At 41.3% G+C, this 13,566-nt stretch overlaps 1 pseudogene; it reads left to right on the top strand.

Annotated features, from left to right (window-relative positions):
- The first annotated feature begins 696 nt into the window (after positions 1-696).
- On the top strand, positions 697-1,539 carry LOC124235545 (NADH dehydrogenase (ubiquinone) complex I, assembly factor 6-like; annotated as a pseudogene).
- The last annotated feature ends 12,027 nt before the right edge of the window (positions 1,540-13,566 follow it).

Here is a 13,566-nt window from a genome sequence, read left to right as displayed (position 1 = left end):
TTAAGTAATTAATAAGTGCTCGGTAAATACTATCTATTATTATTTTTTTAAATGTCTTTCCAAGTTTGCTTGAGCATGATCTTGGCACAGGCCGCCCTGAGACAGATGAAATACTCATGTTAATGGAAAGGATGTGTCACTCTTCACCTTGTCACTAGTAGCACTAAATAAGCACATTACCAAAGAGATGATATTGATGTAATGTGGGGTAACAGGTCGTCTTGTGAGCAGTGTTTGATTTAGTAAATGATGCAACTCTCTAGCTATTGAAGGAATAGGTCAAGATCATTCAATTCCCAGGCCTACTTCAAGGCCCACCTCAGGCCTACCAAAAGGTAGGAGGTTCTGGCCAGCTGGGAACTTGCTGGGGCCTGGATGCATATGACAAAACAAGCATTTATTCATATCTGGTGGCTGTGTATATTGCCTTTCACTTACTTTAAAAAGCAATTTGGGGTCCCCACCGTGTGCTGCAGCCAGCTGCCCTGGAGCTAGTGGGCAAGCACAGCGATTCCTGGAGCCGGCAGGGTCCAGGCAGAGAGTGGTTGAGGCCAGCGGAGCAAGCGCCTTGGGCACTGACCCAACACCACACGGGCTGCTGTGGAAACGAGATTATGAAGGCTATTTCTGCTCCTGCTGCTCCCTGCAGAATCCCGGAGCTGTGCTTCTGCGTTGAGGCCCTTCAGTGTGGACTGGCTCAGGCTGGTTAAGGACTCGGTCTCTGACAAAACAATTGGACTGATGAGAAGGCAGATTTGGAAAAAAATGTGGACAATATGTACTGTAACAATACACACATCAGCCTGTGGCCACTGAACTATGGAAAGTTTGTGCACCAGCAGAGGCAGGCCCCGTTTCTGGGCCCCAGATTGACTTCACAGAGACCCAGGAAGGATGGAAAACCAGGTCTCCCACATAGAGGACTGAGAAAAAAAGTGGATGGAAAGCTGCTGTCAAGAAACATAATTTGACTAAAAGATGGCTTATGAGAGTCATTGATGAAGGAGAAAAAAATTGGATGACAAAGCATATTGCAATATCCAGGGACTGGAAAATCATGCTGAAAACACACAGAACTCTCTTCTTTATTTGACACCAGAAATATTGGGTATAATGACCTTCATGAAGATCATGTCACAAGCCACACTGGAAAAGCACAAGGCATTGTCACATGCTTGAGAGCAACGTCCTATAGTGGTAGCAGAAGAAGGGTGTGCCCTCCCTTGAATATTTATATCTTTGACCAATACAACACATGGGGTTTCACAAGAGGATTTTCTATGAAGAACCGAGGTAAAAATGTGAGGGATGCAATATATGTCATTTCTAGCCAGGCCCACTTGCACTGACAGCAGGCTAGGTCCTTCCATACAAAGTGTTCTTGTGAAAGCATTTCCTATTTTTCTTCTGGTTCTTCTGGAAGACTATTTAGAGAAAATTCAATAAGTGGATTTTAATATATTCCACCCATCTTTACAGGAGAAGAATACATTGCTTCCATTATCTTTGTATGTTCAGTCATAGAAAAAAAGATATTAGAATAGTTTCATGGTGGGGCCAGCTTGGTGGCATAATGGTTAATTTTGCACTCTCTGTTTTGGTAGCCTGGGGTTCACAGGTTCAGATCCTGGGCACAGACCTACTCACTGCTCATCAAGCCATGCTGTGGCGGTGACCCATATAGAAAATAGAGGAAGATTGGCACAGATGTTAGGTCAGTGACAATCTTCCTCAAGCAAAAAGAGGAAGATTGGAAATGGATGCTGGCTCAGGGCCAATCTTCATCACCCAAAAAAAAAATAAAAAGGAAGAAGAAGTTTCATGGCACTGAAGGAAAAAGCAATTTGATTAGAAGAAAACATAAACATCTTTGTGACATTGAAGTAGGCCAAGAGTATTTTTTTAACAGGACTTCTGTTCACCAGAAGATACCACTGAGAGAGTAAAAAGACAATCCATGGAGTAGGGTAAGATCTTTGCAATACATATATCTAACAAAGGACCTGTAGCAAGAATATATAAAGAACTCTCACAAACCAATAGGAAAGAGAGACAACCTAATATAAAAATGAGCAAAGTCCTTAACTGACACTTTGCAAGACATCAAAAAGGCCAATAAACATATAAAAATGTGCTCAGCTTCATTAGTCATCAGGGAAATACAAATTAGAACCAAAATGCAAAATCACTACACATCACTGGAATGGCTCCAATGAAAAGTATTGCCAAGTATGTGGAGCCACTGAAACCTCAGACACTTCTGTTGGGAGTGTAAAGTGGTATAATCACTTTGAAAAACTGCTTGGCAGTATCTGCTGGAGCTGAACAAACACATGCCCTTTTTACTCTAGGTAGGTGTGCCACAGAGGAGTGTCCATCTGTCCACCAGAAGGCATGCATTACAGTGCTCACAGCAGCACTCTTCATTATAGCCCCAAATTGGAAGCTACCCAACTGCCCATCAACAGAATAGGAAATCATGGCACGTTCTCACAGTGAAAGACCATACAGCTAGATGAGTAATCTACAGCATGCAAGCAATATGAACGCGTCTCGTAAACATAAAGCTGAGCAAAAGAAGCCAGACACAAAAGAGTACATACGTGTGATTCCATTCATATGCAGTACAAAACAGGCAAAACTAGTCTGTGTTGTCAGCGGTCAGGGAAACCCTCTGGAGGAAGATGACTACGGACTAGGAGGGGACATGCAAGGGGGTTTGGGGGTGAGGAAATGCCCTATTTCTTGATCTGGGCACTGATTATCAGAGATTTATATGTATTTTATTCTGTAATAAAAAGTTAAAAGAGGGCCAGCCTGTTGGCATAGTGGTTAGGTTCACATGCTCTACTTCAGCAGCCCGGGGTTTGCAGGTTCAGGTTCCCGGGGCAGACCTTCAAGCCATGCTGTGGCGGCACCCCACATACAAAATAGAGGAAGACTGGCACAGATGTTAGCTCAGCAGCAATCTTCCTCAAGCAAAAACAGGAAGATTGGCAACAGATGTTAGTTCAGGGCCAATCTTCTTCAACAACAACAGCAAAAAAGTTAAAAGAATAATTTGGGCATATAAATCAAGAATCTTAAAAATGTCTCTTTTGTCTTGGTAATTTCACCTCCAGGAGTTTATAAAATAAATATTATTATTATTACAGTTTATTTATATAGCCTATCTACTAGGAATTGTGCCAGGTACTTCATATACATTAGCCCTTTTGCTTTTGTGACTCAAAGTTTTCCATTTCATTTTCTAATTTGTTATTGCAAAATATAAAGAAGTTATTTTTTCTACATTTTTTTTATCAGGCCACTTGACTGAATTATTTTTATTCTAATAGTTCCTTTGGATAATTCTCTTGGATTTTCTAAGTAAACAGCATATCATGTACAAATAATGGTAATCTGTCTCTTCTTTTACAAAATTTGTCCTACTGCATTGATTGGACCTTCCAAAATAGTTTTTTTAAGATTTTTTTATTTTTCCCTTTTCTCCCCAAAGCCCCTTGGTACATAGTTGTGTATGCTTAGTTATGGGTCCTTCTAGTTGTGGCATGTGGGATGCCGCCTCAGCATGGCTTGATGAGCGGTGCCATGTCCACGCCCCCGATTCGAACCAACAAAACACTGAGCCACTGCAGCAAAGTGCAGGAACTTAGCCACTCAGCTACGGGGCCAGCCCCCACAAAATAGTTCTTGTTGAGGGCAGTAGGTGTCCTTATCTTACTCTTGACTTAATGGAACTGACTCTATTGCTTTTTGTTTCATATGTATGCTCATTTTCAGGTTAAAGAAGTTTCATTCTATTTGTATTTTATCAAGATTTTAAATTTAGAATGGCTGTATCAAATTCCTTCTTAACCTCTAGAATATGGTCTTTCTCCTTTAATCTATTTAATATAAACATCTCTGAATGTGTTTCCTAATATTATCTAATTTTGCATTCCTGTAATAAAATATGTTTAGACAGGATACATTATTATTCTGGTATACTATTGGGAATATTTATTTTCATAGTTGACCCAAGAATTATTTAAAATTTAAAAAAATACACATATTTAGATTTTTCCAGTTTTAATATATCATGGTCAAAAATCATGTCCTATAAGAATTCTACTTTTTAGGGACTGGCCCAGTGGTGCAGTGGTTAAGTTCGCAGGTTCCGCTTCAGCAGCCTGGGGTTTGCCGGTTCAGATCCCGAGTGCAGACATGGCACCACTTGGCAAAAGCCATGCTGTGATAGGCGTCCCACATATAAAGTAGAGGAAGATGGGCACGGATGTTAGCTCAGGGCCAGTCTTCCTCAGCAAAAAGAGGAGGATTGGCAGCAGATGTTAGCTCAGGGCTAATCTTCCTAAAAAAATAAAAACAAAAATAATTTTAAAAAAAGAGAATTCTACTTTTCGGAATTTAGTACTATTTGTGTTTTTGCCAGTTTTTCCAAATGTCCTATAGGCATTTAAAAACAATGTATAAGACACAAAGTTTTAAACATATTTGTGTAGGATATAAGATTCTAAATCTATAACATTTAAATCACTAATGATCTTTATTAGAGATGTTTGTATTATTTTTTCTGCACTTGATAAAATATTCTCTGAGAAATGTTAATATTTCTCACCATGATTATAATTTTTTCTTTTCCCTTATATTTCTTCTGGTTTTTGCTTTATATATGTTTGTTTCTTCATTGTTAGGTGTGTAATGGTTCATGATATCTATCTTCTTTGTGAATTATACCTTTTATCATTAACAATATTCACCTTTGTTCCATGAATTTTTTACCTTGGGTTCTGTCAGATGTTAATAAATGCCTCCCTTTGCTGTCTTTTTTGTTTACATTGATAGGGTTCAGGGCAGGCCACCCCAAGATGCACCACTCTGGTATGCAGATTATTTCGATCTGAAGACAATAAAGGCTCAGACTCAGGAGGAACATTTGACCTTTCCCCTCTAACTGCCTAAAACAAATTTAAAATAAAGGCCTGTCCCCAGGGCAGATCATCCCCATAGATACCAGGTTCCGGTAGACTGGGAGGGTCCTTGCTATGCCCACTCTTATCAAAGTTCTATTCACCAAACACTTGCTTTTCCATTTCCATGTGGGTTGCCTTCTTCCCCTTTGAAGCCCTAAACCACTACCCTAAATGTCCTCTTTGTCTGTAGCTGAAGATACTTAAACAGGCAGCCTCGGCCAGTTGGCTGAGTTGCTCAGTTTTCCTGAGCCTCTCCCATGTATACATGTTATAAAGCTTTGTTTAATTTTCTCCTGTTATTCTGTCTCATGTGAATTTAACTCGTTGTCTGGCCAGAAGGAACCAGAGAGGGTAGAGGAAATGTCTTCCTCCCCTACAACATTCTCCTGGTGTATCTTTGATATACCATTCTTTTACTGTCATCACTTTGGTATCATTTTAAATGTCTCTCATCAAGAATATTTAGACTATTCTTTGCTCCAACTGAGAGTCTGTCTTCTAATGGGGGAGCTTAATCTATTTACATTTACAGTTATGTGTCACTTAACAATGGAGATATATTATGAGAAATGTGTCATTAATCATGGTTGTGTGACTATCACAGAATGTACTGAAGGGGAACAAAATTTGCCACCCCAAAATGTGTCTTTTTAATATGAGGCTTTATTACTTTAGGCTGATTATTTTTAAGAAACCAAAGACTCAGAAAGTTTTTCTTATTACCTCCCCCTTAACTGCCTAAAAGAATTCTGACTTAAAAAACCTGTCTCAGGAAGTGAGCTGTCTTGTTAGCATAATATGAACTTGGTGGCAGACAGGGAGGAACCTAGAAAAGCCTGTTTGTTGGGCTCCTTCTGTGATCTTCTGTTTCTGTGTGGCCAAACAATGCTTGTTTCCAAATGTTTGCTCCTTTTCACCTCCCTGTGAATTGCATTCCTTCCCTTTGGAGTCCCTGACTCTCCCCGCCCTCAACACCGTCTTTTGTGTTTCGCTGAGGATGGTATTTAAGGTAAGGGTTTTGGCCACTTTGGTGAGTTACTTGTTGTTCCTGGGTTTCTCCCACGTGTACATGTTATTCAACTTTTGTTTCTTTTTCTTCTATTAATCTGTCTAATGTCAATTTAATTCTTAGACCAGTCAGAAGAACCTAGAAGGGTAGAGGAAAACTTCTTCCTCCCCTCTGGTACTTACACAAACCTAGATGGTACAACCTGCTACACACCTAGGCTATATGCTACTAATCCTATGGGACTACCATCATATATGCAGTCTGTTATCGACTGAAATGTTTTTATGCCACGCATGATTGTAGTGTGATAGTTTAGATAGACTGGATTTATTCCTATCCGCTTATTCTTTATATTTTCTGTTAATTACACATTTTTGTTGATTCCTCCCCTCTCTCTTTTATTTTTCCAGAATGATCCATAATTTTCTTTGGTCCTTTTCTTTTTCTATAATGATGTGGAAGTCATGTATACTGTTCCTTTATTGCTAGAGCTTATCAATATTATTAGAGACATCTTTTTAAAAATTAATTTCAAGGCGTCAACAGTAGCAATGACCTCTCCTATATACAGGTTGCTAGGAGTCAGAATCGACTCAATGGCACTAACAGTAACAAACAATATATGTGAAAGTTCTTAAAAGAGTAGATTGTAAGAGCTACACAAGGGGAAAAATATATATGTTTATATTTTTGTATCTATATGAGCTGATGGATGTTAACTAAACTTATTGTGGTAATCATTGCATAATATATGTAAGTCAAATCATTATGCTCTACAACCTAAACTTATGCAGTGCGATATATCAATTGTGTCTCTATAAAACTGGGAAAAAGCCCCAGAATATTAGCTCTTTTACATGATACAATATATTGTTAACTGAAAAATTTGTAGAATAGTGGCTATATCATGCTCTAATTTTTGTTGTTAAAAATTATAGATGTGTGTATATAGAAAATGGTCATACACAGAAATGACCATACATACTATGTCATACATATACATACACAGAAATACGTGCTAAAGTGCCAGTAGTCTTTATCTTTCTGGCTTTTATGTGGTCCCTTGGCACTGTAAATGGCTCAAAAGTGTGAAATAATCCCAGAGAAGGGTGTAAACATCAGGAAGAACTGAGGTAGCTGTGGGGGATCAGAATTGGCCACCTCAAAATGCATATCTTTGGCTTGATTATTTTAAGAACAAAAGACTCAGAAAGAAACTTTGGCCTTCCCCCTAACTGCCTAAAAGAATTTAAGATAGAAGGCCTGTTCCTAGGACAGGCCATCCCCATAGATAACTCTGGGTATCAGTAGACTGTGAGAGTCCTTGCTAAGCCCATTCTTACCAAAGTTCTGTCTACCAAACATTTGCTTTCCCATCTCCATGTGAATTGCCTTCCTCACCTTTGAAGCCCCAAACCACTACCCCAATATCCTCCTTTGTCTTTAGCTGAAGATGGTATTTATGGTGGTGATGTTGGCCATTCTGGCAAGTTACTCAGCTTTCCTGGGTTTCTCCACGTATACACGTTATAAAGCTTTGTTTGATTTTCTCCTGTTATTCTGTCTCATGTCAATTTAATTCTTAGGCCAGCCAGCAGGACCTAGAAGGCAGAGGGATTTCTTCCTCCCCTACATGACACTTCCTTGTAAATGCAGCAGATCAGGGGTTTGGGTCATGAAGTGAAAAAATAAATTATTCTGGAAAACAAACTTTTAATCCCTATATAGCCAAGTTTGTGAACTGAGAGCCATACCTTCTATGCACAATATTGTGTTGTTTGAATTTTCAAAAATAAATATGTATTGCTTTTATAATAAAGAAATGACAGTCATTGCTTCCCCACATATTCCTTTCTAAGTGAATCTATTCCCACACTAGCACTTGTTCAAGGATGGAGCTTTGACCATCTAGAGATTATATGACCCTGCCATGCCTTACCTATAGTCACAGCTGTTTGGATCAAGGATGATATCTCTTCCTAGCTGGGCCAATCACATTCTCTCTCTGGAAAATTTGAAACTGGAAAACTAAGGGAATAAATTAGGAATAGCAGGAGAATGAAGCAGCTGCAGGGGTGGGGATGAGAGACAAGATGGGTCCTGAGAGACCAAGGGTAGTTCCTGATTCCTAATACATATTCTATCCCACCTGACCCTGGCTATAATTAGCTTCTTATGTCTAGATGCTTGTGAAGATGATAATCTCCTCACTGTTGAGCTGGTTAGGGTTCTCTTCCTTGCAACTTAAAGATCTCTAACAAGAATATCAAGTCTTTAATCTTTTGCACCTAGAATATGAATCTTTTTAATTACTGAAGCATTCTTGTATTACATATCATCACTCATAGTAATGGGAAGGATCGCTGTTTTTTTTACCTTTGTCTCCATAGTTAGAGCTCTAATTAACTCATAACAACTAATTAGCCCTGTGTTCACCTGTTGGCTCTGAACAATTCTTTATCCTTCCACTGATCTCCTGGAAACTCAAGGAAGGTTAATGGATTTTAATATTTTCTTAAGCAAACTTTCTTTAGGAAGATAAATCAGTTACTGCCAAGGGAGAAAAGCATTGGCCACACACAGTGACTTTTAAGTTATCTGCATGATTGCTTCTTCCTAGTTCTAAACTTAATTGAAAGTTGGCATGCACATTCAAATCTAATGATTATTCCTTTCTAGAATAAGGCAGTGGGCTAAGAATAGGATGTATGCACAGTGGGCTCCAGGACCAAACTGCATTCAATCTCAAGGAGACTAGATGACTGCAGGCACTTCCAGAAGCACAATCCTGTGCAATAGAGAGAGTCTTGGTGGCAAAAGCCACACATCAGTGGTCTATTTCCAGCCTTACCACTCTCTGGCTATATTTGCACTTGGTTGAACAATTTCAATGTAAAAATTTGTTGGCGTGCCTACTGCATGCAAAGTGCTGTACTATGCATAGCGGGGAATGAATTTAGTCATTTGACAAACATTTATTCAGCACCCACTATGTACTTGGCACCGTGCTAGGTGCTGGAAGTATCACTTTGAATAATACCCTATTCTTGCTCTTGAGGAACAGCACTTCACCTCTGGGGTTCAGTTCTCTTATCTTAACTGAGAGAAGGAAACTAGATCATTTCTAGGATCACCTCTAGGTCTAAACTTTTATGGTCCTCAACGACTTCCCCTAGATCTCTATCATGTACTCCTTTTGGGGGGGGGAGGGGAATGTTTTGTTGTTGTTTCAGTTCAAACAGAAGTTTAAAATAGGGCATTAAACAAAGTTTTCAAACCTGCATTACAAACATCATATATTGACTTGAGCTCAATAGCATAATGCTTCTCCCTAAATCTTTGTTAGAGCTTGATTCTTTCTCTATGGAATTTTATGGATGCTTGATCTTTATTCAAGATAGTATGAGGCTGAGAGCAGAATCTTCAAATCACTGAATTCTGACCAACTACCTAATATGGCTATAACCCTGCCAGGTCCCATTGGAAGAGACACACTGAGGACACTCCAGGGCAAGAAGCACTCTAGCTGGGGCCTTGACCCACATCTCTAATGAATACTCTAAATGGGCAAGCTAGGCATCCCCATCGTGGTATTACAGGGAGTTCTTCTGCCTAGACTACATCCTGCTCCAGGCCACCTTCTTCTGGACACCTCCTGCCTCCTCTCTCCAGTTCTCTCCTAAGTGGGAGGAAGCCCCAGGGCATTTTCTGTGCCACCCACATGGGAGACAAATTCTAAGAGAGATAATCAACCCCAACATGAAAAAAAAGAATCCAAGAGAAAGATCCAAAAGGCACTCTCAACAGAAGACATTTTAACTGTGCTCTTAACACCAAGAGGTCTGCCTGTAGCATCAGTGAAATTAGACATTTTGAAAACCTATATCACAGTAATGTGCCACTGGTATTTTCTTTTTCTTTTTCTTTTTTTTTTTTTTTGAGGAAGATTAGCCCTGAACTAACATCTGCCGCCAATCCTCCTCTTTTTGCTGAGGAAGACTGGCCCTGAGCTAACCTCCATGCCCATCTTCCTCTACTTTATATGCGGGATGCCAGCCACAGCATGGCTTGACAAGTGGTGCGTAGGTCTACACCTGGGATCTGAACCAGTGAACCCCAGGCGAGAACCAGTGGAATGTGCGAACTTAACTGCTGTGTCACTGGGCTGGCCTCCCACTGATGTTTTCTGAAGCCAAATGTTAGCAGATAGCCAAAGGACAGAAAAGTTGAAAGGATCTGTGTTCTAGGGTTTTTCGAGGCTGTAGCCTTCCTATTAGTCAAGGGAGGAAAATAAGATATGGCGGACCCATGCAGGGGGAGAATGGGAGGAAACCATGGAGGGAATGATAAATCTTTAGGGCCACCTGGGGAATTCCAGTGGGCAATAATGTAGGGTCTGAATGATTTTCTGTAAAGGACTTATATACCCAGTTTAAGGTTTCATCACTATCCCACCTCCCTCAAGGAAGTTTCAGATTATTTCTGTGGATTTGGCCAGTGTAGGGGAGGAAGACATTTCCTCTTCCCAAATGCGGGTTCGTCTGGCCAGAGAACGAATTAAATTCACATGAGACAGAACAGCAGGAGAAAATTAAACAAAGCTTTATGAGGAACCATGGCCCGGGGCCTTTCTTCCCGAAGGAAGAAAGGGCACTGAAGAAGTGGGGTGCACATAGTGGTTATATACCCCCAAACAGGGTGTTTCACATGTGATTGAAATGTCCCTCCCACAATAGTCACAAGATTGCCCCGTCAGCACAGGACTTGATGGACACAGCAGGTAGTGGTCTGCTAGCTCGGTGGTGGGCGTAGCAGGAAGCAAGTCGATTGTCGGGAGCTGGGCGGTCACAGGTGAGCACAGCAATCAGTTCCTAGCCTAAGGAAAGATGCTTAATCCTTAAAGAAACGCCAACATTGGGAGGGGGAGGGAAGTCAGTTACAGGAGGTTACCAGACTAGCACAATAAAATGCAGATTTTAAGTCCTTGCCTTTGGTATTGATTAAGAGTTTCTAGAGAGAAGGTCATCTTCTTTCTTCTTCCTGGTACAGAGAGGGAGGCACCTTTTACAGACAGAGATTTACCTTACAAATGTAAATGTGTCCCAACAAAGGGTAAGCTCCATTCCTCAGAGCCTCCTTCCCTGTCCCAGTTTATCGAAAGCAATCAGCCTCAAATAATCCTGATGCCAAAGAGACATATCTTGGGGTGGCCAATTTCAGGTCCCCACACCAGCACGAGCATTTATAAACACTGAGGCTCTAGGCATGAAGGCCTAAGAGACCAGACTAGAGACAAGATAATCCTAGTCCAGAGCAGCCATCAGGATGCGGGGAGCAGGATGTAGTTTAAGCGAAAGGAGTCCCTATTGAAAGGGCCTTAAACACCACATAACTGCCCTAACTATATAAATTTGCCCCTTTTTGGTCTAAAAATCCCAACATCAGAGGCCCTGGACTGTTGATCTAACCCTGGATAGGATTTCTGATGTTTTTCCATGAGTTTATCTGACTTAGATATAAGCTTAAAGTGGGCAAGAGCTTTAATCAAACAGCTCCTACGGGAGAGGGGAACTAACATTGTTTCTATCAGTATTTCTCTTCATGCACTCTTGGTTCTTGACAAACAGAATGGTCACTTCCGTGGTATCACTCCAGGTTCTTCAAAGATCTCTGCCTAGGTTCATTTGCCATTTCATTCTATTCATTCAAAAATATTCGTTAAACGTCTGTGTGCCAGACCCTGCTCCAGGACCTGTGGATCCTAAAGTGAACAAGTTAGACGGAGTTTTCCTTCTGACTTGTAGTCCTTCTTCCTGGACTGCTCTTTTCATCTACACATGGAAATTCTGACCGTCTTGCAATTTTTAATACAAACGTTTCCTCATTCATGCATTCTTTCAACAAATACTTGGGTTTTTTTTGTCTTTTGGGGGCTTTTTTGAGGAAGATTGGCCCTGAGCTAACATTCATGCCCGTCTTCTTCCACTTTATATGTGGGACGCCTGCCACGGCATGGCGTGCAAGCGGTACATAGGTCCACACCCGGGATCCGGACCCGCGAACCCTGGGCCACCAAAGCAAAACGTGTGCACTTAACTGCAGTGTCACCGTGCCAGCCCCAGCAATACTTGTTGAACACTTACTGTATACCTCCCTCTCATTCAGCATGTGGTCTGTGGGGGACACGGACAAGATGCTAAAATGAGGGTGCTATAAAGAAGCACCCCAAAGGAGGTGATGTCCAAGTGCTTCTCAAAGTTTCTCACGTCACAGCACGTACAGGAGATTGGTCTTGGCTAGAGGTGACTGGCCAGGATGTCCAGCTGCCCCAGGCTCTGCCTGGCCACCCTAAGGATTGAGGAGATCACTGTCTCAGCACGCCTGTACTCCATCCACAGCACACCTGTTGGTCTGGTCTCGGCTAAGACCTGAAGGATAAGTAGATGCTACATAGGACAAGAGATATTAGGACCCTTCAGTCGTTCATTTAACAAGTCTTTACTGAACATCTCCTGTGTGCTAGACACTGTGCCAGGAACTAGGAATACAACAGTGAACACAGAATCTGCCCTGCAGGAGCTTTTACGTTAGTGAAGAAGACAGACAAACGGACAGGGAATTACAATACTAATACTAAAGTGTAATTTTAAGATAAAAAAATTACCTACGAGCCAAATAATGCCACAATAGCATTATTTTCTCCTCCTTTTGTAGTCAGGGATGCTCTGATGATACAGTGGTGAACCAGGAAGACAGGGTCCCTGACTCAATAAGTGTCTGTGAAGCTCTCACTGATCAGCCCTCTGGCCTCTCTTGTATTAATTCTCTGCTTGCCGTTACCCACTATTTCCTGGATTGACAGCTTTCTTCCTTCCCCACTGCTGTAGTTCCAGCTCTCATCATCTTCCACCTCCAACAAAAGAGGGCCTTTTAACTGGTTTCTTATCCATGCAACTATTCACCATAAGATTTCTAAAACGCAAATATTTGGGGTGATTTTCCATGGCCCACAGAATAAAGTCCTGACTCTTGGACTTTCCAGGTAAGCCCCTGTGGGACCAGGCCCCTGTCTTATTTCTGGGCATTCTCCATCTTGCACCCAAAGTCCAAGCAATAATTTACTGCTTGCAATAAGTTCAGATTCTGGTTTGTGGGGCTTTGTGTGAGGGAGGGGATTTGGGGGCAGTTACTAGGAGATTTATTATCAACCATCAAGGGAAGAGCCCACACCAGAGGCAGGAAATGGAATGCCGGCAAGCTTGCTCTGAAAGTAGATGTTTTTTTCCCCAGTCATAAGTAGATCACATTTTTGCGGTCTTGTGACTCCCTCTCTGGCAGAGCCACCCAGACTAGTCTTTCCACCTTACAGCATTTCACATCACAATGACCTGTGGTTTTAATTCTCCACTCTTCTGCTTCCGAAGTTCCCGTGGTCTGGGACGCCCTTTAACTCCCAGCAGGCCTGGTGAATTCTCATTCCTGGTTCAAGATTCGTCTTAGAAGTCTCTTGTCTGGGAAACTTTCCTTTCCCGCTCACCCACTCCCCTCTCCACCTGGCGCTTCTACAATCTGGTGGGTTTATAG

The sequence above is a fragment of the Equus quagga genome, chromosome 2 (genome assembly GCF_021613505.1).
Source record: "Equus quagga isolate Etosha38 chromosome 2, UCLA_HA_Equagga_1.0, whole genome shotgun sequence".
NCBI lineage: Eukaryota > Metazoa > Chordata > Mammalia > Perissodactyla > Equidae > Equus > Equus quagga.
This window is presented reverse-complemented; position numbering and strand designations above follow the sequence as displayed.